At 37.5% G+C, this 27,562-nt stretch overlaps 1 protein-coding gene across 5 annotated transcripts in view; it reads right to left on the bottom strand.

Moving 5' to 3' along the window:
- SLC16A7 (solute carrier family 16 member 7) overlaps positions 1-27,562 on the bottom strand; it is a 194,610-nt gene that overhangs the window by 122,491 nt on the left and 44,557 nt on the right. The window contains exon 1 of one of the 5 annotated variants that reach the window (XM_045062008.1): positions 22,894-23,307. The exons of 3 other annotated variants lie outside the window; for them this stretch is intronic. The gene's annotated coding sequence lies outside the window, so the exon portion shown is untranslated. Of the gene's footprint in view, positions 1-22,459; positions 22,821-22,893; positions 23,308-27,562 lie in introns of those variants that run through there. One more of the 5 variants, XM_045062006.1, reaches the window with a different exon arrangement.

The following is a 27,562-nucleotide window of genomic DNA, read 5'->3' as shown; positions in this document are numbered from 1 at the left end:
CTTTGTATAAGGGTAACAATTCCATCAGACCTCGTCCCCACCCTCATAACCCAGTTACTTCCCAAAGGCCCCATCTCCAAATACCATTACGTTGGGAATGAGGAGTTTAATAAATGGACTGAAGCAGGGGAACTCACAAGTATTCAGTCTGTAACATTATGGCCAATGGAACAACAGCAAGTATGACACAGAGACTTCAAGACCATTTGTGCATTTGAGTCCCTCCTTTCTTCTTGTTTTCTGGACCCCCATCATCACTACCAGAGAAAGGAGTCTGAGGTAGCCTTCTGGGTAATAAGAGACACGTGGCCTTATTCTGTCTTTGTTCTTGCTGATCCAGACTAACTTAGCTCATGAGTAAAATGACCTGATAGCTGAGGATCAGTCTTACCACACTCTGAGACAATTATAATTGCAGATTACTACTACTCTCCCCACCTCACCGGGCCTTTCAAATACTAACACTATTCCTCCTCGGACACTGTGGCATGAATTAGTGATTCATTAGTGGAATACCACTATTCCACATATTCCTCCTTGGACACCGTGACATGAATTAGTGATCGCCTTAAATAGTTCTACTATCAAACTTCTGCCAAAAGAAGCTTCCTTCATTCTAGCATTTGATTCACAAACATTTTCAAACTACATGGAAAGAGGTCAACAGACTAAGATTAGGGACACAACCACGGAACAAGATGCAGCCCATGCATTCACACAGTATGTAATTCATTGGGAGATAACAATAAAAAAAGGGGCAGGGGCGCCTGGGTGGCTCAGAAAGTTAGGCATCCGACTTCGGCTCAGGTCATGATCTCATGGTTCGTGAGTTCGAGCCCCACATTGGGCTCTGTGCTAGCAGCTCGGGGCCTGGAGCCTGCTTTGGATTCTGTGACTCCCTCTCTCTCTGCCCCTCTCCTGCTCACACTCTGTCTTTCCATGTCTCCCAAAAAATAAATAAATATTAAAAAAAATTTTAAAGGGGTGGGGAATAATACCCTGTGGCAGCTTTTCTCAACTGCAATGATCTGAACCAGCAAATACAGAAATGACTTGAGTGACTATTTTCTCAGTTGTCTCAAGTATGTTACATAAACAGTGTGTACCTCAGTGTATAGACAGTAAGTTAATTCAATCCATTCTAAGACTTATGGCATTAAGAGTAATTGTCTCATCAAACTCCAGTTGAGAAAAAAACAGTCTGTATCAATAACCATTGCACTAGGAAGTATAAACAAACCAGCCTGAAGAGATTATAAATATATTTTGGTTGAGCCTTTATTGATGAACATGAATAGTCAAGTGAAAAGAAAAGAGGAAAATAATCAAATAAGAATATTTTGGGGGCTCCTGGCTGGCTCAGTCGGTAGAGCATGCAACTCTTGATACCAGGGTTTTGAGTTCAAGCCCCATGGTGGGCATGGAGACTATTTTAAAAAGGGGGCGGGAGGTGGGGATGCTTGGGTGGCTCAGTTAGTTGAGCGGCCATTGAGTTAGTTGAGCGGTCAAGTGAGGACCTAATGGTTCGTGGGTTCGAGCCCCACATCACGCTCGCTGCTGTCAGCAAGGAGACTACTTCACTTTGCATCCTCTGTCCCCCTCTCTCTGTCCCTCTCCTGCTTGCACTCTCTCTCAAAAATAAATAAACATTTAAAAAAATAAGTAAGAAAAACTAAAGAGTATTTCACACAGAGTCTTGGGAGGAGAGATGCTAGTACACTTGCAAAACTAACAGATAAAATCGATTCCCTCTTTCTGATAGCTAACCAATGATACCCCAGAAAACAGCATAGCAAAGTCCAATACAGACTAAAATTATAATCACTTGGAAGAACTAACACACCGAATGAGAAACACAGTTTCATCCTTATAAAGTGTTTCCGAAAGTAAGTTCAATGTAATGGATAAGAAATGGATGTTACGATTTTTTTCATTGTTGCTGATAGCCTCTTAGTCTACATAATTTTAACTTACACTAAGGAAAAGAAAGTGTATTGATTAAATGTTAATATAAAATGTTTTATTGCTAAGAACCACTAAGAACTACCAGTAGAAAAACAACAAGAACAGCAAAATAAAAACCCACATTTGCTGGCAACTTGCCTAGTCTTTAAGTAACAGTGCATCACTTTCCTGAATTAGGTTTAATTTTATTCAACGTTCTTGGATTCTTATCTTCAGTGTTTATTCTGTCTATGTTGATGACATGGTCTTACTAGATATTTCAGAAGTAGCCTCAAGAAACAACGGACTCTATTGCTAATTACTGTCTGAAAGAATAGCTCAGTATTAATTACACCAAACCTAACTCATCGTTTTTGGTAGCTATTCTTCTACAGGTATAAAATGCTAAAAATTCTATGCAACAGGTTAGCTTTATTATACATGGGAGTATTATATAGCAAAATCATCCTGACATGCTTATTACACTGCTCAAAATTCTAAATTTTGTAAGAGCCTTGTAAGTTATTTTATGATAGAGGTGAAAGAAATGGAAACTTCCTGCCTACAAAACATCCCAGGTCAGAGTCAACCCTTTTATGCTTCAGAGTGCAGAATTCTGTAACTTTATTAAAGCTTTAATTCAAATAGCTGACTAGATCCAAAACTGCATTTGAATTAAAGTCCTTGGACTACTTACTATAAAGTACCCTTGCAGAACCATATTGATACAGAGATGGTACATTCTTCCCCTAGATAAGAATACAAGCAAGGCTGGGGCGCCTGGGTGGCGCAGTCGGTTAAGCGTCCGACTTCAGCCAGGTCACGATCTTGCGGTCCGTGAGTTCAAGCCCCGCATCAGGCTCTGGGCTGATGGCTCAGAGCCTGGAGCCTGTTTCCGATTCTGTGTCTCCCTCTCTCTGCCCCTCCCCCGTTCATGCTCTGTCTCTCTCTGTCTCAAAAATAAATAAAAAAAAAAAAAGTTGAAAAAAAAGAATACAAGCAAGGCTCTGAGTTGTATGTAACAATGCCATTTTCACAATCTACCGAATTAGAATACAAAGTGGATCTATCTTATTGCAATAGGTGATACAGAACTGCCAAACACTTCAGTCTTAATTATTTGCTATACAACTTTAGTCCAAAGTCAAGATCAAGATAATTCTGTAAACTTGCATTTGGATATAACCCGTCTGCTGTAAGTACATAATGATGAAAAATAAAACCTGAAAAGAGAAAATCAAAGCAAATAACTAATCTAAATGAAGATGATGATGATGATAAGAAGAACAATAAACAAGTAACAACAACAAGAAACATTTCCATTGACCAGAAGCACGGTGTGGTAAAACATGAGTCTGCTGGAATCTGGAACCAGAAGCGGTCAATGAAGCAAAAGTTCATCTTCTGTACAATAGAGGGGAGAACTTGAGCAAGTGTTCCATGCAACACCAGTTATTAGAGACTTGCCCAATGATGTAAGCTGGGTGCCAGTCCAGGCCTGTCTTCTCCTCCCTCAATTCCTCCTGAGTGGAGGAAGAAAAAAGCAAACCGTTGCCCATCACAACCGGAACAATATTTCTTGACATTAGAGCCAATGGGACACAGGCAGAACTGGGCAACAGAAGTCAAACAAAGCTAGTCTATGGCTTACATGTAGATTGCTACAGATTTCAAACAAGCACAGGATGTGGAACAGTAGGAACTCTTCTCCATTTTGAGAAATGTTCGTTGAAGCTCTGCACATCTCACAATCCTCAGTTCTCCTAGGTGAACATGTTTGTGCAGAAGACATGTAAAAAATGTTTATAGCTGTCTGTAAATAGGAGTTTTTAAAAATTGGAAACAATTTAAATGTATATAAATAAAAGAATAGGTAATTAAAGTATGTATATTCTTGTTAAAATGTCTATACTACCCAAAGCAATCTACGCATGTAATGCAATCCCTATCAAAATACCACCAGCATTTTACACAAAGCCAGAACAAAGAATCCTAAAATTTGTGTGAAACTACAAAAGGCCCCCAATAGCAAAAGCAATCTTGAAAAAGAAAAGCAAAGCTGGAGGCATAACAATTCTGGGCTTCAAGCCACATGACAAAGCTGTAGTCATCAAAACAGTATGGTGCTGGCACAAAAACAGACAGATAGATCAATGGAACAGGATAGAAAACACAGAAGTGAATCCACAACTATATGGCCAATTAATCTTCAACAAAGCAGGAAAGAATATCTAACGGAAAAAAAAGACAGTCTCTTCAAGAAATGGTGTTGGGGGGGCGCCTGGGTGGCGCAGTTGGTTAAGCGTCCGACTTCAGCCAGGTCACGATCTCGCGGTCCGTGAGTTCGAGCCCCGCGTCGGGCTCTGGGCTGATGGCTCAGAGCCTGGAGCCTGTTTCTGATTCTGTGTCTCCCTCTCTCTCTGCTCCTCCCCCGTTCATGCTCTGTCTCTCTCTGTCCCAAAAATAAATAAACATTGAAAAAAAAAAAAAAAGAAATGGTGTTGGGAAAACTGGACAGCACAAGCGTAAAAAATGAAACTGGACCATTTTCGTACAACATACACAAAAATAAACACAAAATGGATGAAAACCTAAATGTGAGACAGGAAACCATCAAAATCCCAGAGGAGAACACAGGCAGCAACCTCTTTGACATCAGCCATAGCAATTTCTTACATCTCCAGAGGCGAGGGAAGCAAAACCAAAAATGAACTATTGGGACTTCATCAAAATAAAAAGCTTCTGCACAGCAAAGGAAACAACAAAAGTATAAGGCAACCAATGGAACAGGAGAAGATATTTGCAAATCACAAATTTGAAAAAGGGTTAGTATCCAAAATCTATAAAGAACTTATCAAGTTCAACACACAAAAAACAAATATTCTAATTAAAAAATGTGTATAAGACATGAATAGACATTTTTCCAAAGAAGACATCCAGATGGCTACCAGACACATGAAAAGATGCTCAACTTCACTCATCATCAGGGAAATACATTTCAAAACCACAGATACCAGCTCCCAGCTGTCAGAATGGCTAAAATTAACAACTCAAGAAACAACAGATGTTGGTGAGGATGTGGAGAAAGGGGAACCCTCCTGCACTGTTGGTGGGAATGCAAACTGTTGCAGCCACTCTGGAAAATGTGTGGATGTTCCTCGGTTAGTTAAAAATAGAACTATCACACAATCCAACAATTGCACTACTAGGTATTTACCCAAAGGACACAAAAATAGCAATTTTAAGTGAAACATGCACTCTGATGTTTATAGCAACATTATCAACAATAGCCAAAGTATTGAAAGAGCCCAAATGTTCATTGACTGATGATTGCATAAAGAAGACGTGGTGTGCGCGCGCGCGCACACACACACACACACACACACACACACACACACACAGTGGAATATTACTCAGCTGTCAAAAAGAATGAAAGCTTCCATTTACAATGACATGGATGGAGCTAGAGAGTATTATGCTAAGCGAAATAAGTCAGTCAGAGAAAGACAAATACCGTATGTAATCGCTCATATATGGAATTTAAGAAAAAAAACAGATGAACATGGAAAGAAAGAAAGAAAGAAAGAAAGAAAGAAAGAAAGAAAGAAATGCAATCCAAAAAGAGACTAACTATAGAGAACAAACTGAGGATTACTGGAGAGGAGGTGAGCAGGGGATTGGTTAAATAGGTGACAGGTATTAAAAAAGGCACCTGTGATGACACTGGGTGTTGTATATAAGTGATGAATCATTAAATTCTATACCTGAAACTAGTATTACACTGTATGTTAACTAACTTGAATTTACATTAAAAGTTTTAAAAAAATAAACAGGAAAAAATAAAGTATACATATTCATAAAATGGAATATACAGAGTTAAACTGAATGAGAGCAAACTGTGTGTCTGAGCCACCTCAGATAAAGCATGTGGCAAAATAATGCATGCTTTTATTTATCACGAGGCCTGATAACTCATAAAACTGTGTAAAAAATATATATAATCTATATGAACAGAAAATATAATAAAATACAATAAACAAATATAACAAAATATAAATAAATACATATAAAGTATAAAATCATGAGAATGATAACCTTCAAATTCAGCAAGGCCATTATCACAGGAAGCAGGTAAGGGGAAAAGGGGAGCAACAGGACGGGAGAGTAACATGGGCGTTCCTCTGTGTCTACAAATTATTAGTACTTAAGTAACTAAGACAAGATTTAATTATTCAATCAGTAACTACATTATGTACGTACTGTGTGCTTGGCACCATTCTAGGCACTGGGTATAAGCAATAAACAAGACAGACTAATACTCCTGCCCTTACAGAGCTTATGTTCCAGTAGAAAAAGAGGAGGCAGCAGAGAAGGAACAAGTAAGTGAGATGTGAAGCATTCCCCATGATGGCGACCGTTCTGCAGTAAAATCAAACCTAAAAGGGAGACATGGAGAACTGAGGGTAGACTGCTGCAGGTCTAAACCTCAGAGTCAGAAAGTGCTGCATAGAGAGAGCCTCACTGAGAAAGTGACTTTTAAGAGAAGATCTGAAAAGATGTGAGTACAAGATAAAAAGTTGTCTGGAGGAAAGAATTCTTGGTAAAGGTAGAACACATGCAAAGGCCCTGAGGCTGGTGTGTCTGACAAATTCAAAATGACAGGGCACCTGGATGGCTCAGTCAGTTGAGCGTCTGTCTTTTGATTTTGGCTCAGGTCATGATCTCCCAATTCGTGCGAGTTCAAGCCCCACATTCGGCTCTGCACTGACAGTGCGGAGCCTGCTTGGAATTCTCTCTCTCTCCAGCTCTCTTTCAAATTAAATAAAAACAAATAAACTTAAAAATAATTTACAAAAGGAAATAGATGTAGAGGCACACTGCAAATAATAAAAAGCTACAAGAAGAATAGTTACGTTATTTTAACACAACTCTGGTTTGGTGGGAGATAAAAAATGCACTATACGTGGATTCAGGTCTCTAGCAACTTCTCAGCAGTCTATATCACACTGAGAATAAGTCATCAAAGACTTAAAAGAAGGAAGGAAGGCTGAAGAGGCAAAAGATAAAAAGTGGAAATATTAGTTTCCCTAGAAAATGTCCAAATTCCCAGTCAACTTTTATCTTAAAAAAAAAAAAAGACAGGGGCGCCTGGGTGGCTCGGTCGGTTAAGCATCCGACTTCGGCTCAGGTCATGATCTCACAGTTCGTGAGTTCGAGCCCCGCGTCGGGCTCTGTGCTGACAGCTTGGAGCCTGTTTCGGATTCTGTGCCTCCCTCTCTCTCTGCCCCTCCCCTGTTCATGCTCTGTCTCTCTCTGTCTCAAAAATAAATAAACGTTAAAAAAAAATTAAAAAAAAAGACAGAACACTTAGCAAAAAGAAAAAAAGAAATCAAGGGCTTCTCCATATACCTCCTATTTGTGATGGTTAATTTTATGTATCAACTTGGTGAGGCTATGGGACCTGTTGTTTGGTCAAACAATAGTCCAGATAACTGCTGTGAAGGTATTCTGCAGAGGTAATCAACATTTATAACCAAGTGACTTTAATTAAGTGAAGAAAATTACCTTCCACAACATGGGTGGGCTTCATCCAATCAGCTGAAGGCCTTAAGAGCAAAAACTGAGGTTTCCCAAAGAAGAAAGAATCCTACCTCAAAACTGTAACATAGAAATCCTGTCGGAGTTTCTAGCCTGCTGGCAGGCCCTGTGAATTCTGGACTCAAGACTGAAATATCAACTCTTACACAAATTTCCAGCCTGCCGGCCTCCTCGCAGATTGCAGACTTTCCAGGACCTGTAACTGCATAAGCCAAGTCCTTAAAATTAATCTCTCAGTTTTTGTTTTTGTTTTTCTCTGTAGAACCCTGCCTAATACAGAGGACAGAGCATGGAGCCACAGAAAATGGTTCTCAAGCCTCAAAACCTAATGGCATTTGCTCTGCTAAGTAGCAAACTTGCTTTAGACCAGTGACCCTTCCGTCCTTCCAATTTCTCCCTCTTTGAAGGGGAGTATCTAATCTGCATCTGCCCTCTTGCATTGTGGAAGCAGGTGACTTGCTTGCTAGGCTTCACAGGTCCACAAACGGAGAGGAATTTTGCCCCTGAGGGACTAGACCCCAAGTCCCACCCTTTACTGATTTAGATAGAATGTGGACTTAGAGCTGACGCCAGAATGGTTAAAGTCTTTGGAGGATACTGGGATTGGGTGAATGTATTTTTACACGGGAAGGACATGACTTTGGGGAGGGTCAGAGGCAGAGTGTTATTGGTTGAACTGTGTCCCTCAAAAAAAAAAAAAAAAAGTACATTTAAGTCCTAACCTCCAATACCTCAGAACGTGCCCTTATTTGGAAATAGGGCGAATGCAGATGGAAACAGTTAAGATAAGGTTATGCTGAAGTAGGGTGGACTCCTAATCATACACCAGTATGACAGGAATCCTTATAAGAAGACGGCCATGTGAAGACGGAGACACAGAAAGAATGTCATGTGAAGACAGAGACAAAGACTGGGGTTATGCTGCCACAGCCTGGGACTGTCAGAAGGTATAAAAAGAAAGGAAGGATTCTTTCCTAGAAGCTTCCAAGAAAGCCCAGAGGAGCCAAAGCTCTGACTTCAGACTTCAGGTCTCCAAAATACAGAGAATGCATTTCTGTTGTTTTTAGCCAGCTAGTTTGTGATACTTTGTTACAGCAGACCTAGGAAGTGCTTAGCAAGGATTTATAGTTTACCAGGTAACGTTCTATATAAATTCACATGATTCTCATACTAAACAAGTGGAGGAAGCACTATTATTGCTATAGCCCCCATTTATAACTCATGTAACAGAGGCTCTTACAGGTTATGTGATTTACCCATGACTGCAAAGCAAGTTAACTGTGATGCTGAGGCCGTGAGCTAGGTTTTGACACCTACCCTTTACAGCATTGAAAGGATTGGTACTCTCTGTTTACCTTTGAGATAGATCTTGTGTGTGCGTGTGTGTGTGTGCGCACACGCATGTATGTGTTAATATCTATGGTAATTGCCAAAGGGCCTTAGTGAACTTTTCAGCAACTCATGGAGTTTATGGGATAATGGGCTGAAGGAACACAGACAACCTTTTTGATGGTAACTTGATTTGTATATTCCCAAAGGAAAACTGAGAAGTAGGTGAATATCCAATGGACAAAGTGAATTGGCAAAAGGACCTACATATTATGATTCTGAATATCTGAATATCTAATAATATAAGAGGAATAGAAGAGTTTACTAAAAAATATGATAAGAAATCTATACACACCTCACTTTAATAAACCGTCTTGGGGCGCCAAGGTGGCTCAGTCAGTTACGCGTCTGACTTTGGCTCAGGTCATGATCTCACAGTTTGTGAGTTCCAGCCCCACATCAGGCTCTGTGCTGATAGCTCAGAGACTGGAGCCTGCTTTCGATTCTGGGTCTCCCTCCCTCTCTGTCCCTCCCCTGCTCATTCGCTCGCGCGCTCTCTCTCTCTCTCTCTCTCTATCTCTCGTAAAAATAAATAAACATTTTAAAAAATTAAAAACACTGCCCTGATTGTTAGGGCCTCAAAACTTAATTTTTTAAATCATAAGTCAAATAATTGTTTTATCTTGGATGGCATGCAGATTGTTTCAAACGTTTGTTGTTTTACATTTATTTTTTTTGTGAGAGAGAGACAGAGACAGAGCACAAGTGGGGGAGGGGAAGAGACAGAATGAGACACAGAATCTGAAGCAGGCTCCAGGCTCTGAGCTGTCAGCACAGAGCCCAAAGCAGTGCTCGATCTCCCAAACCATTAGATCATGACCTGGGCCGAAGTCGGACGCTTAACGGACTGACCAACCCAGGTGCTCCCAGATTGTTTCAAACTTTAAATAAAGATACTTCATATTTATCTGCATATTTGTATTCTACTCATATTTTAAATTTCTTTAATTAGTGTTACTACAGCCACTTAAACATTAAGTTATAAATGAGGAACCTGCTGGCATGGCTTTATTGTGTCTCATACTGAGTACCAGAAACACTCTCTTCTCTAACCTTGAGAACTTAAATGTACCTAAGCATGTCCATATTCAGAGAGAAGGACTGGAATCTATACATTATAATAAATGGATACACAAACTTTAGCAATGCGAAGGGTGAATCTGGAAAATATCACTAGAGAACAATTCCTTAATAATGCTGGTGCTTATTTGGCTACACCTCCAAATAAAAATGTTTTAAGGACAAAAATATGATTTCCCATTCAAAACCAGTATAAACATTGACTAATAACCCATTAACTCCATTGTCCCCCCAGTAAGTAGAGACTTTGGTTTTAGTCCCAGCTCTCCCTGCGCTTCTCAGACATAATGTGATGGTCTTCAAGATCCCTGGTAGCTCCAAATTTCAATTGCAAAATCATCAATCCTCGATTGACATTTAATTGCAGTTCAAAAGAAACATACATGGAAAACTACCACAATTAACATTCAGCTTTTAATTTTTACTCGTCTTTATCACTTGAGTCTCAACACAACCAAAACAAGTTTTCCTGGCCTTGGATACTTGCTGAATTACGATAACAATGGTCAGACACTCTAGAAAAAAACCAAGACTCCCAACATAAATTCTTCTAATTTATGGCTCCAGTGGCTTAAGCAATATATCTCTTTATCCTCAGAATTCAATACAGAATATGATTACTCTGTAAACGTACAGGGTAAATATTTTTATTTTTAGAAACCAACTTTGAAAACTGTAAATTCTAGTAAGCAATGTCTTTAATTACATCTAACCTATAAAGACAGCATCACCTGCAATGTAGCTGTCAGGAACTTCTTATCTTGCCATAATACAGTCTCGAACATTCTGGGAACAAATTACCTAAGCCCCATAAAGAATAAATTTATTTTTACAATTTTTTCAGCAAAGTACACACAGTTATAAAACATAATGACTTAAAATAAGAAATATTAGATTATTTTTGACATTGTTATATAACATCAAATAAAAATGAAATTTTAGTGATTGAAGATTGTGTTATTTTCAAAATGTCAGTCTTAAGCAAACTTTAAGATGTCCCTTACTAATGAAGACTTGGCAGGCTACATAATATACCATATTATTTTACATAATTGCGATTAATAACACCGTTCAGCCAAGAGGTTGAAGAATGACTAGTTTTAGAAAAACATTTAAAATCCTATTTCCCTAATGCAGGCACAGAATACCTCAATAGCCTTAACTCCATACAACTCAAAAGCAAAATCTTTAAATGTTGGCTAGTCTTTTTCTACAGGTTTTCATTGTTCTTTCATTAAGCTTATAACATGAAATCAGTGGATATTAAAGACATTAAAAAAAAAACGCATGTCTATAGTCTAAGGAAAGCCTAACATGGATACAATCTGTTTAATTTAAGTTACCTGAATAGGGAACACGAGTTTTCCACTTTTCTTAGGGCTCAGAGTTGAGAACAGAGGCAACTAATCATTAACTTTTAGCCAGAAGCGAACTTGCACACTTATCTCAAGAGACTGCTTTTCCCTTCCCTCTCTCTTCTCTCAAATAGGGGAAAGGTAGCCTCTTTTCTTGAGGAACTTGCTTTGACAGGCACAATTAGTTCATACTTTTCACAGTATAAAGTTAACTTGGCTTAAATTATATCTTGGGTCAAAGAAGGTAACCAAGTCTGGCAATTTGAACTGCTAAATTTAATCTTCTAATCCTTTTTCTCTGAGTTGATATACCACAGTTTCAAGTGTATTTACCACAGTGTGATTTCATTCATGTATAGACACTGCAAACATACTATAATATATAAGTTCATGTGCCAGTGAATCTTCACTGAGTCTAAAACTAGATAATTCAAAAAGGAATGAACAATAAGGCCAAGGTCATGTGTTGAATCCCTCCAGGAGTCCTCAGCTTCCTTTTGTTGCCTAATCACAAATTACACTCCTTATTCGACCAGCCATTCTATAAATGCAAGACCTCCATCAGAAAGCGTCCTCACTTAAGAATGTGACAGTAATTCTGATGATGGGTCAGTGTTGCCATCTTTGTATTTGAAGAAATTACACTGACCTTTGGAGAAACGAAGAGCTACCATTTACTGGGTGTTTCTCATATCCTCGGTAGTTATTTTACCAAACAATTTATATCCACAACTTCATTCTCTAAACTGTAAAATATAGGGGCGCCTGGGTGGCTCAGTTGGTTGAGCGCACGACTTGGGCTCAGGTCATGATTTCACAGTTCGTGAGTTCGATCCCCACATGAGGCTCTGTGCTGACAGCTCAGAGCCTGGAGCCTGCTTCAGATTCTGTGTCTCCCTCTCTCTCTCTACCCTCCTCAGCTCATGCTCTGCCTCTGTCTCAAAAATAAATAAACATTAAATTTAAAAAAATAAAAATAAACTGTAAAATATACACATTATGATACATATTTTAAGTATGAAAACACTGAAGCACTGAGTTTTGATCACTCATATGTAAGGCCACATAGCTGATAATTATTGGGTCCTGGGTTCCAATTCTGGTTTGTCTGAATCCAAATCTGTATTCCTCTCCACTGAACAGTAGACCATCCTTTGCATAGTCAGTGGGTGAGAGGAATTTGATTCCCCACGTAAAAGATGCCATTATTAAGACCAAGGCACTAAGTAATAACTAGCTATAAAATATGCTTCCTATTTTATTTATTTATTTTTAAATGTTTATTTATTTATTTTGAGAGACAAGAAAGCACAAGTGCAGGGAGGGGAAGAGAGAGGGAGGAAGAGGGAATCCCAAGCAGGCTCTGCACTGGCTGAACCCAGCACAGGGCTCAAACCCACGAACTGTGAGATCATGGCCGAGCTGAAATCAAGAGTCAGATAGTCAACTGACTGAGCCACCCCAAATATTTCAATAGGCCGCATTTCTAAATGCATATCATGGTTTCAATCACCAAGTAATAGCATAAATAGTCTCTGGGCATTTCCCCTAATTTATTTAATGATATAAAGCAAATGCCTTTACAAAATATGACATGGTATTTTTTCTCTCTCCCTTATTAAAATTCAATTCAAAAAATAAAATAAAATTCTTAAGAAATTTTGCCTCATACAAAATTGGACACTCACTGAGGTTGTAATATCCTGAACAAATTGTAGTATGGATTTTACAATTATGTAGTATATCTGATAATCAAAAGCAAAGAATATCTTTACTGAGAACTCTTCAAATACCTTTGTTCCAACACAGCAAAGTGCTTAGTAGCTAGCCAATATTCAGTTATATTTATTTGGAGTAAAATTGCCTAATGTAATATAGGTGATTAATCAATTAATAATAACTTAATTTGGTATTTGGTAGATACACCTCAAAGTAGATTATTTTCCCAAAAAGTGGAAGAACAGGGGTGCCTGTGTGGCTCAGTGCGTTGAGCGTCCGACTCTTTGGCTCAGATCATGATCTCATGGTTTGTGAGTTCGAGCCCCGCGTAGGGCTCTACACTGACAGTATGGAACTTGCTTGGAAGTCTCTCCCATTCTCTCTGCCCATACCCTGATTGTGCTCTCTCTGTCAAAATACATGAACTTTAAAAAAAAAAAAGTGGAAAAATAGCCGGCATTGGTGGTTAGTGGTGAGCATAGCTGCCTTCCAAAAAAGCAGAAGAACAAAATTTCAATAAAGTCATATGCTTTATCAACTGCTTTTATATAATGGAAATATGACAATAAGACTCAACTTCTGCAAAGAAATGATTATTAACTTTGTTAAGTAAGTGCATATATATAAAAACTTCCAAAGTTAAATAAAAAGAGAAATACAGACATATCAAAGTTTGATATGTAAAAATTATATCAAGAAAGTAACAACATAAGGTCTAGAAATATTAGAATTGGAAGGAATGTGTACAATATATCTTGTTCTTATTTTGTATGATTTTGCTTATTGGTGTCACAATAGTAAATCCTTAAAAAAATTACTATGTGATAGAACCCATGGTCTGTTAGTTAACTTTATAGAGTTTGTCAGACAAATTTAAAGAGCTCTGATTATAAATAATATATTTGCTTTCTCAATGTAGAATTTACTTTTGTCACATAAGATATTTCTGTACTAAATTATTTTATCATCTTAAATATGCATTTTCAGCAGATCTACCAAAAAGCCAAAATCACCTAATTTAGATTTAGTGTTTACTCAAGTAGAAAAAAACAGCAAAAATAATGAATTGACTTAAATATGCAATTTTGGACAGCTTTGTAATCACACTAAAATATTCAACAATTTGACTCTTTCTTTCAACAAGAAATATATCTTAAAGCACAGAGAAATCACATTGGTATTAAAGTTGAACAATTCAGTTCTGTGGGATGTGAGATAAATACAGACAGTCATGTTTGCTACATAAACCTTTGAGAAAGGAAGAGCCACATGCAAAACAGACTTGCTCATCAGGAGCCCTGGGGAGAAAAATGGCTGAAGGTGACTAACCTTTACCAAGGTTACAAATTCTCAAGAGCAATTTCAAAACTATCATAATGTGAGACTTTTTTTTTTAAATTCCAGTTTCCACAATTCTTCAATAATGTGGGGACAGTAGAGAGAGGAAATATAGTCTCAGGGGAAAACCTTGATGAATAGCATGTGTGCTCTTGGAACAGGTTATTAATTCTGCATTTGAAACATGACAATAAGTTCTTGGCAATGAATTTGTTTATAGCATTACTCCCAAGTTCCACGCAGCATTTGTACATTTCCCTTGTGAGAGTTTGATGCTTTGTGTATTATGACTAAGGAGTGAAAACTGAATTAATGTGGAAAGCCCAAGTTTGTCATCTGAATAAAAACTGTAAGAAATTCCACAGAGCAGAAGTTCAGGTATATACTTAGGGTGAGAAACAGCAGAGAACTAGTGAGAAGGTAAAAAAAAAAATCAAATAAATACCTCCCAAACACAATGGGAACCTTTGAACGGATTGCTTTCCTCATCTGAGTAAAATTTTTTTCTTCTTCTTTTCCTGGAGCAAGTACCATCATCTGAACACTCATTTTGCACTACTGATTGTGATCCTATTATTTTCTGAAGTCCAGAATAATAATAGAGCTAAAAGGTGCACACAGAAGAAAACAATCCTGAGTTCATTATCCCTTGGGTTACAAGGTAAAAGGAATCTTTTTCTTTAACCTTGATAAGCATAAAAAGGAAAAAGTCTTCAGTAAACTTGCACAGAATACTTCCTTTAAGGTTTCAATATACCACAGGAAAATAAGATGGGAGCAACATGGTCCCAAACACAAAGTATACAAGTATTCTACCATTTCAACAGACTTCCCCCTTTTTGCTGAAGATAGTTGCTCATTAGTTGAACAGAATTATTGGAAGAGTGATTTGAGAATATGGAACATTTAAGACCCCTCCTTCTATGACCGTCATCCAGTCAACAGAAGATCCTACTATATTCAGCCAATATAGGAAACATGTTCAGAGACAGAGTGCTTTAAAAAAAACCTTTCGAGCCCAAGCCTTTGAATCCACTTAGCTCTCTGCCATCCCCTCAGCATGCACTGGGGCCTCATAGCTTTCTATTAAATAAACCAGCATCCTGCCAGTGACTCAGCTCAAAGTCTCAGAGTCAGCAGTATTGTCTTCTTTTCTCTATCATCAAATCAAAGTTGCCAATCCTTGTAGATTCTACTGCCACAGAGACTCAAATCGATCTACTTTTCTTCTTTCCCACAAGCATCATTTAATTTCAATAAATCTGGTAGCTTTCCAATTGTCGTCCTGGCATCCAATCTCTCTATTTGAGTAAAGCCTCAATATCGTTGCCTAAATTAGACAGCTAACATAAGCTCAGACCATGGCACACCCCAAGTCAAAATTGGTCAGTAACTCCCTGCCTCCTCTTCCCAACATTGACACCACAGTTATCTGTATGTGTGAGTACACACACACACACACACACACACACACACACACACCAGGAGATAGGTTATAAAATAATATGATCAAGTGTGTAGTTTCCATCTATTGCTAGAGCCAACAATACTAACATTGGTGTTTTAACGTGCATTTGCTTTTCACTGCCATTAGTAAATTAGAAGCCGTTAATCCTCCTTGTTTTAAAAATACCACAGAGGCATTAGACATTAACAAGATATGAGCCAACAGAGTTTAAGGCAACATTCTATCTACTGGCCCAGTCATATGTCACCAGGTATGACAGTCTTCCACACCTCAAAATAAGTTTATATCTTTAGTAAAAGTTAATTTAAAAAGCCTTTAAGACTTTTTGTTGTATTTCATTTTGAAAGTTTTATTTATTTATTTGAGAGAGACAGAGACAGCACAAGTGGGAAAGAAGCAGACAGACAGGGAGAGAGAATCCCAAGCAGGCTCCGCGCCACCATCACAGAGCCTAACGCAGGGCTCAAACCCACGAAACCATGAGATCATGACCTGAGCCAAAACCAAGAGTCGGACATTTAACCGACTGAGCCACCGAGGCACCCCTATTTTATTTTACTTTTAAGATTTTATTTTTAAGTAATCTCTACAGCCAACATGGGGCTCAAACTCATAGCCTTAAGATCAAGAGTCTCATGCTCTACCTACTAAGCCAGTCAGGTGCCCTTTAAATTATTTTAAATGGAAGTACAAAATCTTCAAATGCAGATGCAATGGAATATAAATAAGAAAAGTAGAATAGCTATTACCAAAAAGACCAGAAATAACAAGGCTGGAGAGGATGTGCAGAAAAAGGAAGCCTAGTGCACTGTTGGTAGGAATGCAAACTGGTACATCCACTATGGAAAAAGTACAGAAGTTCATCAAAAATTCAAGATAGAGCTTCCAGGTGATCTGGCAGTCCCACTTCTATGCATATATATACTGGCTGAAGATGATATCACTATCTCGAAGAGATATCTGCACTCTTATGTTCTATGTTCACTGCAGCATTATTTACGGATACCCAAAACAACATACAGAAACAATACAAGTGTCCATCAACGAACGAATGAAAAAAAAAAATGTGATACATGTGCATGCACACAGGCATACACACACATTGGAATATTATCCAGCCATAAAAGAAGATCAAAATTCTGCCTCTTATGACAACAGGTATGTACCTCTAAGACATTATACTAAGTGAAGTAAGTCAGACAAAGACAAATAGGTATGATCTCATGTATATTTAGAATCTAAAAATATTGAACTCAGAGACAGTAGAATGGTGGAGGGCTGGAGGGTGGGAGAAATGAAATGTCGGCCAAATGGTACAAACTTTCAGTTATAAGATGAATACATTTTGGGGATCTGAGGTACAACACGATGACTATAGTCAACAACACCATTTTGTATACTTAAGAGTTGGTAGGAAAGTAGAGCTTTAGTTGTTCTCACCATAACAAGAAGAAAATGATAATTATGTAAGGTAATATATGTGTTAACCAACCTTATGGTGACAATAACTACACCATATACATCTGTATCGAAACATCACCTTGTATACCTTAAACTTACACAATGTTCCATGTCAACTATATCACAAGAGAGCTGGGGAAAAACAAAGTAAAGTCAAGTCATATGGCAAAGGCAATTTCTAGGAATTATAATCATGTCTAAAAGATGACAAATATCATATGGCTCCAGGGCGCCTGAGTGGTCAGCTGGTTGAGCATCCCATTGTTGATTTCAGCTCAGGTCATGATCCCAGGGTTGTTGGATCAAGCCTCATGGCAGGTTTTGCACTGGGCATAGCTCCTGCTTGAGATTCTCTATCCCTCTCTCTCTTTCCTTCTGCTCCCCTCCCCCACTTGCTCTCTCTCTCTCTCTCTCTCTCTCTCTCTCAAATAAATGAAATGAAAAAAATAAATAAATAAATAAATAAATCATACAGTTTCAATCTTTTTTATTCCTCTCAGGTTTCCCTGTATGGACTTGACTTTGACTTTGACCTTCCTGGTGTCCCACTGAGCAGCAGCCAGAGCACATAACCTTTGTGCCTTTAGCTGTGGCCCCATGAGACAGGCCACAGCCCACTCACTAGGCTTCACCCCTTGGGGAAAAAACTATTTCCTACCATGGTGCAGCACAGCCCCTTTCTGTCCTTCCTCACACTATTCTAAAGGATTCTTTAAAAAAAAAAGTCTCGATTTAGTGTTAAAAAGTTTAGGTTCAGATATACCCTCTCCTTTTTACCCTTAACAAATTACCTAATGTCTCTGAATCTCAGGCTTCTCACCTATCTACTGGTTTCATATTTCCTTATGGAGACACTTCTGGTAAAATAACACTTCAGTTCATCCCCCATGTGACTGATGACTTTGGAAGAAGAAAAAAAAAAACTATGCAAGCTTAGTATGGACGTTTCTGGGTTCTCTCTTTCCTTATGTGCCTTCCTACAGAGGAGATGCATTCTGGTTTGGTCTATACCATGTGATAATTCTACTGGGCCAAATTCTGTTCCTACAAAAGAAAAGCCTAAGTGTTGCAAATAAGTTCAACTAGAAACTCCATGTGACCATATATCCAAACCACATTCTCTAGCTTAGCATCATTTTAAAGAAATAGATGAGTCAAAGGACTAGCTGAATCTATGTTTTCCCTTGTGTTAACTAATCAATTTAACCAACATTTGGTGAGCAGCTAGCATATACAAAAGATATTATGATGCCAAGATAAATAAGACAACTTATCTTTTCTCAATCACTCTTCCATGTAGGAAGATAGATTAATATACAGTTAACAAGTCTAAATTATCAAAGTTAAAATAGAGATATAAAGTAGTATTAGAGTTGTCATCTACTGTAGTTCTTGTATAATTTAATTCATTGCTACATACATTCACATACACTAAAGGTAAGAACCAAAACTGTAAAACTACCTACTCAAGGCATGTGCTGTAACATCAAAAAGCTGTTAAGAAATGTTAGAATTTGGTAATCAAAACAATATCCTAGAAATGTTCCCCTGGATCTGACACCAGTATATTTATTGTCAACCAGATTTTCCATGGACACATTAGCAAATGTGACTGATTTGCTCATATGGGAACTCTCAATTTATTATTTCTGGACCATAACATGAATGGAGAAGACTACACATTTAATTTAAAATTTTCCCTAGGTTTAAGACACTGCCAAAAGTACATAAATCTGGCCAGTTCTGCCTGAAAGAAAACGCCTAATTATTGATCACCATTGACATTACCAACAGAATCCAAAGTTTACATAAAAGAAACAAGGACACAGTGAGTGACTTAGCAGAATATCTAATACGGAGAATATTGTCAGGCATGTTCAGTTTACCTCCCTACTCATTTCTTGATGTGGTTTCAAAGGTAAAAAGGTATATAGAGGTAAGAAAACATGACAAGGTATTCTATATGTAATTTACTTGAAACCTGCCATTGACTCATTCATTCCAGTGACTTTTTTGTTCAAATAATTTCTCTTTTGTCCTGCCATCCCCTGTCAACTGCTGGATTAAAGTTAAAGCAGAGGCAAGAGTGATATCTTTGTAGGTTCAGAAGTTTCTCTAAAGGCATACAACAATCCACATATTTCCACACAATTAAGTGCTTTGAGGAAAGCCCCTCCTAATTTTCTGTGATTTTTAGCTTCGCCAGGCAAAAGAGATGCCATTTAGTGAAGTGTGGGAGGAATGAGGCTATGAAATAGGTATGGAAGGGATGGACTAAAGCATACCACCAAGATGTCAAATGTATTTGAAGAAAAATAGAGATATCATTGAACTAAAAGCACACAATGTTATATGCTAACTAACTTGGATGTAAATTTAAAAATTAATTAAAAAATAAAAATAAGAAAAAATTAAAAAATAAAAATAAAAGCATACAACGTGCCTATTGGTGCCTGTTCCTTTTTTTTCTTTTTTTTTTTTCATGTTTTATTTTATTACTGAGAGACAGAGCATGGTGGGGGGGTGGCGGGGGGCAGAGAGAGGAAGAGACACAGAATCTGAGGCAGGCTCCAGGCTCTGACCTGTTAGCACAGAGCCCAACACAGGGCTCCAACTCACAACCCACGAGATCATGACCTGGGCTGAAGTCAGAGGCTTAACTGACTGAGCCACCCAGACACCCCTTGGGGTTTGTTTCTAAACCATATACTCATTGGTCTGTGATTATAGTTTTTAAGTATCCAGTTTCTAGAGAGAACCTGGGGAGCTAAACAAAGAAACAAACCAGTAGAGACAAGCTATTCTATAAGAACAATTCATGACTACAAACTATCTAAGAAACCGTGGCATGCTTCTATTGTGTGTAGGTAGCCAGAGGGAGTACATAGATCTGATGTCACACCCAACCTAACTCTTCAACTTCTTACATCCAACTAACTCCACTACTAGGATCTCTGCTATTTCAGGGATCATTGGCTCTTCCCCACCACAGGAGGAAAGTCTTGAACAGACTTCATTTATCTGTTGCCATTCAGAGGTACACAATACATGTTGACTGAATCAATTCCTGTATCGTGCCCTGGAATATAGCTACTGTGGCCAAAGTCAAAAGGCTGATCAAATATATATTATTAGGCCTAAAGAAGACCTACCGCATCATCACCAGACACATGGAATGTAACACTGACAGAAGTAGCAATTTCTATCCATCTACTTCAGAGGTTCCTCTCTTAACATAATGTTCGAAAATTCAACATTCTGACTAGGTTTCTCTCACTTGCAGAGTATTTTGATTATTTATTTTTTACCGAGGAATTCTTTTTACAGGGTGTTGCATACTTTTCCTAGAACCAAGAAATATGCATGCTTAAACAATGACATCAAAACAAACCTAAAAGCTTACAATATGACAGATAAAACAGAAATACAAATGAATCAAATGAAGTGATTATAGAATATGCAAAATTTGCTCCATCTACATATTAGTGATAATGAGAACGGGCAAGGAAGAGAGTTATTTAAAAGTACAAGAAATTTTAAAAATTACATTCAATAACAAATTATGAAGTTGACAGAATTTAGTTGTATTAGAATGCCTCTACCCCAAAGATAGTCACCCTAAAGTTTGGACGCTCTCCTGACTATATTTGAAAATAAAGTATGACTCTAGAAAGCATTGAAGGAAAATATTTAAGGAATAAAAATAATAATTATAATAGGTAATAGATAGCCCCTACTATGTACCAAGTACTGTGCTAAGTACTTAACATAAATTAACACAGTTAATTCTCACAGCGGCCTTATGAAGAAGATGCTTTTTACTGTTCTCATTTCACAGATGAAAAAGTGATGTTTCGGCAGGTTATAATTAGTAAGAATCAGGGCCAACATTTGAACTTATATATTCAGGATCCATAATCTGTACACTTAACTGTTAAGGAATAGCCAATTCCCCTAATAAGCAATGCATCCCAAAGGAAGCACATGACATATTATAACCTACCTCAACAATTATAAACCTAGTATGGAACAAAAATTAAATCAAAGGAGCAAATCCCCCCATGATCGACCTGAGGTCATCCTGGCATAAATGACTCTACTCTCAAGCTTCGCCTAGCTGCAGTGTGTCAGCCTATATTAGTTTTCCACTGCTACTGCAATAAACTAGCACAAAATTAGTGACTTAAAACAACACAAATTTATTTGTCCTATAGTTCTAAAGGTCAGAAGTCTCTCTGAGCTAAAATCAAGGTGTCAGTGGGAGGCCAAGGGAAGAATCTGTTTCCTTGGCTTTTCCAGCTTCTAAAAGTCATCCATATTCCATGGCCTACGGCCACATTCCCTCATCGTCCAACAAGCAATAACACCTGAAGTCCTTTTCACGCTACCATTTCTCCTTTACTTATCAGGCCTCTGGTGATTACATTGGGTCCATGCATAGAATCAAGGATAATCTCAAGGTCATCTGATTAGCAACTTTACTTCTCCCACCCCAAGGAACATATTCATAGGGTGTAAGGGTTAGGATGTGGGGAGACTGATTCTGCCTGCCATATGGACATAACCATACTCTGTTTGTGAACTTAAGGTAGAAGATCATACACGTCACGAGTATGACACATCTTTATAAATTTATCATGCTACTCTATGAATATAGCTAAAATATGTAGCAATCCAAATCCAAAAAGGAAATTTGGCCAATTAAACATAGCTCTGAAAAGAGCATGCACCGGTTATAAGAACACTTGACTTCAAATGATCTCTCAACAATGCATGAGTCTTGATCCAGTGCCAAACGAGTTTTCTCATCTACACAGTATGAAAATAACACCTGACATACTCTACACCAGGATTATACTGAGAATCAAATCAGATTAAACCATGACTGTGAAAACTCTGTGAGCAATAAAGCTTCATACAAATAAAATATAAACATAAGAAACCCAGTATCATTATTTTTGTTCAAAATATACTCTTTTTCAAAGGGTGCCAAAGATAAAAATAAAAGTATGTACCTACAGTCTCCATATTTCCTTTAAAACAAGCATTCACATTAGTAATAATAACATAGTTCTTCTTATTATTATTGAAATTTATTATTTATTACCTTTAAAATATTCTTCTGGTGAAGGAAGGGTTTATATCCAGCTCTCTTTTATAGACAGAGAAACTGAAGCTTAATCTCTTGCCTGAGATCACACAGAATACGGAGTCATAGAAGGACTAGAGGCTAAGAGTGCCAACTTCCAAATCCATTCTATTTTTAAAAACAGAGTTAAACACCAGCCAAGACGATATGCCCATTCACATTAAGATCCACCAATTCCACAAGCAGCATGACTTGGCAGAAACTAGACCCACCGAGAGCCCTCACAAAGCAGTTCTGTCGGCACAGAGTCCTAAGTCCTTTGGTTCCTAAGATTCCCGTGTCTGAGTTTTCACAGGAAAGCATCACATCTGAAGAGCCGCTCCTAAAAGAACCTGAGAATAACTATCTAAAATACTGAGATGCATGTTTAAAAAAAAAAATGAAAAAGGTACCTCACTCCATCTCTGAAAGATACAGCATGTAGCTTTCTATTGCGCTGGCTGAAATTGCTGTTTGCTTTCTCTAGGTCTCCAGAGTTTTATTTAAAGGCCCTCTTTAGATACGGACAGATCTAATTATATTACTTCACTTCACCATGAATCCTGTGGTGCCTGCCTTGGTTTGTGCCTGCCTTTACGTTTTCTGTCTTAAGTTCTATTTCCCAAAGTGCTGAGGAGTTCCTAACAAAACATCAGAGAGACCCACTTCAGTCCAATGTATTTGGGATTTCAAAACTATAACCTGTTTTTAACTTTTGGGAGACATTTCCCTCCACTTTTGGTAGGATAATATATAAGTGTATGTATAGGTCTTTTTCATAAAGCGATAGTTTGAAATTATTACATAAATACATTAAAACTCTACTTACATTAAATTTATTAATTTAAACAAACTGAAGCAGCAGTAAGATTTCAAAGCTCTAACAAGAAATTAGGAACACTTTAAAAAGATCATCAAGGGGCACCTGGGTGGCTCAGTCGGCTGAATGCCTGACTTCTGCTCAGGTCATGATCTCAAGGTTCATGAGTTCAAGCCCTATATCGGGTTCATTGCCCCACTTTGGATCCTCTGTCCCTCCCCCCATACGCCTCCCCTGCTTGTGCTCTCTCAAAAATAAAGAATAAAATATTTTTAAAAGATCAAAAAATTTTTAAAGTTATTTAAATGTACGTCACAGGAGCAAAGACTAAGAGGAGAGAATGGAGGTAATACAATGTCATTTGGATAGTACTGATATCATTACCTAATTTGACCAGAGAACTTTGACATTACAGCCTACAACGGAAGGAATTTTAGGCTGGCAGTGAAAGTGTTTACTGTGTGAAATTCCAAGACTATCATAAGCGGACTATGTACATATAATTGTCTCATTCAGTAAATACCACATGAAAACTTGTCCATTCTACCTGCAAGGAATTTTTCTTCCAATGATAATTAAATCTATTTGAGTTTAGAATCAATATTAGAATACATTTTATAAAATTACTAGCATTATCATACTACAATAAGTAAAATTTATATGATAAAGTTAACATATCTAAGGACATAACATCCTACTACAATTAATTTTCTTTCTTGCTTCAGTGACTACCACTGAAGTATATAATTTTGAATTCATTTCATTTATAGATACAATGACATACTGGTACTATTTGCTACAATCTGCTTTCATCAGCATAATTACATTCTTTATCCCATACCTGAAAAGCAACTTCTCTCATATTTTGATTCCCATGTGAGATAAAATAATGTCACTCATATTTGAGAATAATGAGATAAGGCAGGTTTTTTTTCTGTGTCTCAACTATGAACCTATTAAAACGATGTGAGTTTAGAAATTCTCTGATTAGAAACTAGAACATTAAAAACTAGAATATTAAAACTAGAACATTAGAAAATCAGAGTTAAGTTTAATTTACAGTAGTTGGTTATGCAAAAATAGGGCAATAGAAGTTCCCTCCTTCACTTTAATGTGCAGCTTTTTTTAAAACAGAAACAGAAACAAACCTTAAAAGGTATGTGTTTGTGTCTGATATGCAAAAAACAAAAGGACTAAATTGACAGTTAAATGATCATATCCATTAAATATGTTTTTTTAAAGGAAAGGAAGTTGAAATGAAATAAAACATTTTCTGTTTGTTTTGGCATGCCTTTTGACCTTGTGAGTAATCTTCACCTTGTACAAAAGTTATGATATATGACCTTCTGAAACATGCAAGTCTATATCACAGATAAGTTTTACATAGACTTTTACTAACTGAAAAAAAAAAAGCTTGTTTTATAGTTCTCTGAATATAAAACCGATACCAACCTTAGGTGTACTTCTAGGAAAGTCTACAAGTCAAGAGAAATTCCTTGATCCATTATGCTGAAATCAATACAAATAAGAAAAGGAAACAAAGAAAAACAACAACAACAAAAACCCACAGGAAACTCTAAGCCTTTGGAAGTTTATGTTAATGTCCAATGTCCCATCCAATTATCAGGTAGGAAAAAATATGGTATTTTTAATTCTGTAATTTCAGAGACCATTACTTAGGTGATTTAAATGGCCCTACCTTTTAGAGAGAAATGGCAGCTATTTCAATATTGCCATTTTAATACTCCGCAGCATCATAAAGTTCTATGTCTGGTGTATGGTCATCTCATAATTAATTGACTTAGGAATTTTCATTGCAACTAAAATGCATTACCCAGGGTTTGTGATCTCTTCTAGCTCATGAAAAATTTTAATTAAGACATAAATAAAATATACTTTTATAAAGTTGTTTATTAAAAGAGCTAAGAATGTATGATGTTGAGAAGGGAAATATATTATTCATATTTACACATGGTTGGTTATTACCTACAGAGTGATAAACAGGAAAAACTATATTAGCTGAAATAGGTAATTTTATTGATATATTTGAAAACATAGACAGGAAGTCTTCCAAAAATAAGGAACTATTTTGGAAAACACAGTAAAGCATAAAAAGAATATTTAACACTATATAAATCCACACTCAAACTTTCAGAAGAAATAGCAGATAATTCTCCTCTCCTAGGAGAAAGTGTTTTCTCCTTAAACTTAACAGCATCATCCATTTATGTTTCTAAACATTCAGTGTTCACTAGGGCTTAAGAAAAAGTTCTTGGAATGAATTATTCATTAATCCCTCAATCGTAAGTCCATACTTTATGACAGTAGTTAGCATCAGCAATAAAGCCCAAAATAACAGAACCCTTCTTTTATTTTTCTTTAAATCTCTTTCTCCCTTCTTTTCCTCACAAACCCAGAACAGATGTTTGTTTGGAAGCAAACATCAAACACTTGAAGGAGAATTTAGAGTAAGTTATGATTGAGGCAAAAACGTAAAATCACATCAGCTGACAAGTGGCTGACAGGCCCAGGGTTGAAGAACAGTGAGGGCATTATGGCAAAGCTAAAGAGTAACATTCCTTTTGCTTCCGTGACTGACATGTGGCACCACGTCATACCTAGATATCCCGTAACAAATCCACCGTTTCAAGTTTATACAACCACCGCAGGTGATCTTTGAAAGTCATAGGAGACAGATTCTCCTAAGCCTTATTACATACAACTACAGAAATCAGTGTTTACAGCTACTGTGTATAGCCATTTTCACGGCCTTCAAGACATGCTATTGCACACCTTACTAAGCAGCATAATCTAAAATCTCTAAACAAGTGTAATAAAATTACATGAGTGGAATCTAAGGAAATGACTTTCACTATCTCAGAATGAACACAAAGTGAAAACACATTAAAACAAAGGGTTTATTGCAGAACTTTGACAAAAAGTTCATTCAAATATCTTTGTTATGCAGATATAAATCCTTCTCCCCTCTAACTGAGGAAGTCAAAGATGAAAGAAAATTGACTGGTATTGAAAACAAATAGAATGTCTTTAGTATTATATTGAAAATTAACCATGAAGAGGGACAAATCCAAAACATATTGCAAAAGCGTATCTTAATAATCCTGTCTTGTTGATATGTCACCAAGTTTATTTCTATGATGCAGGTGGGGGTGGCTGTGAGGGGGCTTGCATGGGCAAAGTGAAGAGACTCAAACACATAGGAGCTTCTATTAGCGGCTTAGTGGTTCTCTCCCCTACAGCCAAATTTACATTTATCTTTCATTCTATGAAGCAAATTGTGCACCAGAGCCTTTAGCAATATTATTTTTACATAGGAGTAGGGTGGACAAATATGGTATGGTCCCCTTAAGAATGTGCCTCAAAACCTCCAACTAGAGGGAGTGTAATGGACCAACGGCCCCAGCTGCTGAGCTCTGAAATCCACTGCTGGATTTGCACAGAGTCCACACTTCCCACTGGCTGCTCTCAGCCTACACGTGAGCACCGCAGGGATATTAAGGCAGACTGTACCTAGGACACATGGGACTCCTCTGGTGACCAATTTGGGGCCTAGTCTTGCCTGGCCTAAGTTGGATATTCAATAGCTATCTTTGGGGAAAATAAACCATTATTATTATTGAGTTGTCAAAGCCCAGGTTGCTTCATAAATATCAGCAACTGACTAAGTGTGAAACTTAGTTTTAAAATCATTTTCAGGGGCACCTGGGTGGCTCAGGTCATGATTCCTGAGTTCGAACCCCACAACAGGCTCTCTGCTTCTGATCCTCTGTCTCCCTCTCTCTGTGCCCCTCCCCCACTCATGCTATCTCTCTCTCTCTCTCTCAAAAATAAACATTAAAATTTTTTTTAAAGAAATAAAATTATTTTCAGCTTTCCAATGTTATTCTAGGAAGCTAAAGTACAACAAATGGGTTAGAAAACTACAGAGATTTTTGTTCCTTGTAAATATAACCTCTGATATCAGAGGTATCTAAAAATTAAATGGACTGCTCCAATCCCCTCAATTACTCTTTGATAATACTAACATCTCCATTTCACAGGACAGGAAACACTTAGCTTGGAGAAGCCAAGTTTTCAGGGTTAAACGATTTCAGGAGCAGAAGCCAATATTCCAACCTCAAATTTGCTCACCCTTTTTCCTCCCACAATTACCATACAGTCAGAAGACATATCTGCTATGAAAAGATCTTGAATGCTTGCCTCGGTCACCAAGGGATGGTCAAACTGTGTGGTATGTAAAA

Source organism: Felis catus, chromosome B4 (assembly GCF_018350175.1).
Source record: "Felis catus isolate Fca126 chromosome B4, F.catus_Fca126_mat1.0, whole genome shotgun sequence".
NCBI lineage: Eukaryota > Metazoa > Chordata > Mammalia > Carnivora > Felidae > Felis > Felis catus.
Note: the sequence above shows the minus strand (reverse complement) of the source record. Positions and strands in the feature narration are given on the sequence as shown.